Raw genomic sequence first — 4079 nt, forward strand, 5'->3', positions numbered from 1 at the left:
GGGGAACTCTCGGTCAAGGTGTGGAGAGACTAGGGATGGCAACGGGTAGTGAAGTACCCATCCCCGAACCCGATTTTCATTTCACTACCCGACCCCGACCCCGAACCCGACGGGTATCTCTACTTCTATACCCATTCCCGATTCGTCGGGTACCCGATCCCCGACGGGTACCCAATTACCCGATTAAATTACTTATAAGATTATAAAGTTTGAAAAAAATAAACACAACTTTAATAAATAATTTTAACATTAATAATATTAAAATATTAAAAATAAAAATAAAACCATTACTTACCTACCTCATAATTTTTGTAAATTTTGAAGAAGATAAACTAGAGTGGAAAAAAAGTAGAATGAACATTGGAAAAAAAAACTAGAGATTGAATATGAAGAATTATGAGAGAGAGTAATATTTTGTTATTAAAATAAAAATTGAAGTTATATAGAGAAATATTGTTTTGGGAATATAAAATAATTAAAGTTGAGTGTAGTGTATTTATGACTATGGTTGGAGTGAAGTGTGGATAAGATCAAATTAAATGATGCATATTTATGATACATTTACAATGATGAAACATTTTTGAAAAGTCACACATTAAACTTTAATAAAAAAAAATCAATAATATTAATATAACCGGGTATCGGATATCGGGTTTGGGTTTCGTACACTCCCCATCCCCGACCCTGTACCCGACCGGGTACCTTCTCCCTCTCCCCATGCCCGACCCCGACCCCGAACCCGATTTAAAATACCCGAACCCGACTATCGGGTACCCACGGGTATCGGGCATACGGGTACCCATTGCCATCTCTAGGAGAGACCTTAGTCTTGGGCTAGAGATTCTTGATCGGGTGTGGGGAGCTCTCAATCGAGGTGCGGGAGGCCTCATTCCTGGGCTAGAGGTCCTCGGTCAGGTGCGGGGAGCTCTCGATCGAAGTGCGGGAGGTTCTCGGTCGGGGCTAGAAATCCTCGGTCAGGTGCGGGTAGATCTTAGTCGAGGTGTTGGAGATTCTCGGTTGGGGATAAAAATCCCTAGTCGAAATCATATAAGGCTTGTTTTCTCAATCAAAAATCAAGCCCATGCTAAACATTTCTAGTCAGGTGCAGGGGAGGGAACGATTTTCATGATCAAAATTTGAACCCAAGTTGAGCCCTCGGTCGGACTTCAAGAACATCAAACTGCAGGTTTGATGATTTTAAATGGGACCTTAATCCTTCGATCCAAAGGCATGGGGAGTTTTGTCTAATCCCAAAGATCATTTATAACATCATTCTGATGTGTCAATCAATTAGGATTATGTTCCATTTAAATCAAACAGTTTTGAAGAACAAACGTGTTTTATTTTTATTTTTAATGTTTAATGAAGTGTAAATATCTTGTCAATAGTTTCCTTATATATCATATGTGTAACCCCCAGAAAAACCCTTAAGTTTTGTTCCGCGGAAAACTTGATGTTCGAGAATTTCAACATCGGTTTACATGTCAGGAATAATTTTTTTTTAAATAAAACTTTTTTTAAAAGATTTCAAATAATTTTTGACAACTTTAAAAATTAATTATAAAAATAATTAATTTTGTTCAAATTTGAATAATCCAGGGATTTGCATTTAATCAAATGACAATTTATTTTTCCTAGAAATCTATAAAAAAAATATTTATTTGAAAATAGAGTCTCCAATTAATTTTTGAAAATCAATAAAAATGGGATACGTATACAAACGTATTGGCCAAAGTTTTTTGTAATTTGTAGTTTGGTGATACTCGAAAAAGGGCTTTCACGCTTCATCTTCCGTACCCATTTTAAAAACGATCTCTACTTAAATTTGGCTTTTGAAAATCGGTTGTATAACATTTTATTTTAACCGATTATTCTTCTGGTCCTAGACATGCATAGGTTTATGCATATTTAAATAATTTTAAATACAATTATTTAAATGCTGGTATTTGTTGCTGATGATAACTTAGGGACGAAAGTACCTGAAGAACACTAGTCATTTTAAAGACATTATGATTTAAACAAAAATTCCATACAATCCTTTATCAAAATATTTTTTGTTGAAATATCCCAAAAATATTTTGAAATCATTTTCTAATTTTTCAGGATTTTGAAAATGAGAACCAAACAGACCTTAGGACCGGTGTCCTAGGCTTTGGGTTCGTTTTCATCGGTCAGGGTCTGGGACCCTCGGTCGGACCCATCGCTTCGGGCTAAGAAGCCTCAATCGAGGTGCTAAGGACTCTTGGTCCTTGGCTGAGATTATCGGTCGGGGTATAAAAACCAACGGTCTTGCTAAGGATGTCTTCAAAATGGAAAGCACAACCAATCTAAAAATTAGTAAGAAATTTTAACCAAAAATAAAAGTTGTTGAGCAAATCCTATCTATTTTTCAAAAGCAAACCATAGGTTGTGAAATGCTTGGAATCAAAAGGATATTACATTCCAACCATGTAGATATAACAATGACAACTAACATAGAAAATGTAGATATAACAATGAGAAAAATCTACAGCTCCAACAAATTATAAGAGAATTGAACATTTTCTCTAGGGAACCAACCTCGTCTAGTTATAGGAAAGCTTCTAATTCAGCTAAGTATTCAACATGGATGAAACTAACAACCATTTATTTTTGTATACTTCTTCAAGTAAAAGGTACTATTTGTTTTAAAAAATGAGAGTTCAAATATTACTTCATGACACAATAACTACTTCACAGCTGTGGCAGGAACAAAATGACCAAGCCTATAGTCCTGTTCAAAGAAAAGATGTGAAGAATTCAGGCAAGATAATACAATTAGTCTTGGAAATGACTGAGAAGGATATAATGATAGGATGTTGACCTTGAAATTTATGAACTCGGCTAGTGGAGGGTCAAATGTAAGCACCAAATCATCATGTCCTACGTCATAAATCATAACTTGGGTTATTGGATAGAGCATCAGTTTTCATGGTATTTTATGTCATTGAATATGATACCATGTACAGAAACTGCAATGCCAGGCTGGTAAGCTGCATAATACTAAGTCAGAATTCAGATCGGCTTAAACCTTTGAAAATCAAAATGTAAGAGTTCATGTGATTAAGTTTCATAGCCAAGAGGGACATTTTTTGTGTACGCATAATATATTGGTGAAGTAAATCAGAAGAAGTGCCAAGATGATTCAAACATTTCACCTTCAAAAAGACAGAAATTAGGTAATTTAACCCAAAAGATGTAGGTTCTTTCCAGAATAGAATAGAATTGAATATACATGGTATTAAAGGACACTTCATAGAAACATTCTTACAGTTTTTTTCATTACCGGGTCATGATAACACAAAAACATAATGTATGATAATTAGTCAGAACGTACTCAATCTTTTCATAATTATATTATATATGATACCAATCAATCTAATTCTATAATAGAACGTACTCAATCTTTTCATAATTATATTATATATGATACCAATCAATCTAATTCTATAATGGTAAGAATATATATAATATCTAATATTCCAACATAGGCAAACAGTGAATCATATAATGAGTTAAAATGCATGCCTTCTAATAAACACAATTAGATATATGTTGCATTCTAAATTTTTCTAAACCTACCATGCATGATAACAACAACAACACAAAAAAATAATGCGTCTGCCGGGAGTCGAACCCGGGTCTATTGCTTGGAAGGCAATTATCCTAACCGTTGGACTACAAACGCTTGGTGCAACTACTCACTGGATCTTAATTTATCAAGTAAAAAAAGGCAAAAACAGTACAGAATAATAAGGTAAATATTATTATTATATGTATCTTGTCTGTCTGTCTTCTGGATAGTGGGTCAAATTTTCGAATCCCATGAGCTTTTGTTTTTCATGCCATCTTGTTGACAATTAATTACTTTACCTATCTTCCAAGTTATAGGATGAAGATGAACCACCCTAATTAAATTTACAAACCTACCTTTGGAAATGAATAAGAGATAAATAAATGACATAAAACAGAGCATTTTTAGAGAAGATGCTCTCAAATGATAACCGTTCAATATTGGAGAGCTTAAAACAGATAGTTCATCCATTTACTATTACTAGCCA

General features: G+C 34.1%; 1 non-coding gene across 1 annotated transcript; it reads right to left on the reverse strand.

Moving 5' to 3' along the window:
* Positions 1 to 3634: 3634 nt before the first annotated feature.
* On the reverse strand, positions 3635 to 3706 carry TRNAG-UCC. The gene has a single exon. It is a non-coding gene; the product is annotated as a tRNA-Gly (tRNA).
* Positions 3707 to 4079: the final 373 nt, after the last annotated feature.

The sequence above is a fragment of the Impatiens glandulifera genome, chromosome 2, assembly GCF_907164915.1.
Source record: "Impatiens glandulifera chromosome 2, dImpGla2.1, whole genome shotgun sequence".
Lineage (NCBI taxonomy): Eukaryota > Viridiplantae > Streptophyta > Magnoliopsida > Ericales > Balsaminaceae > Impatiens > Impatiens glandulifera.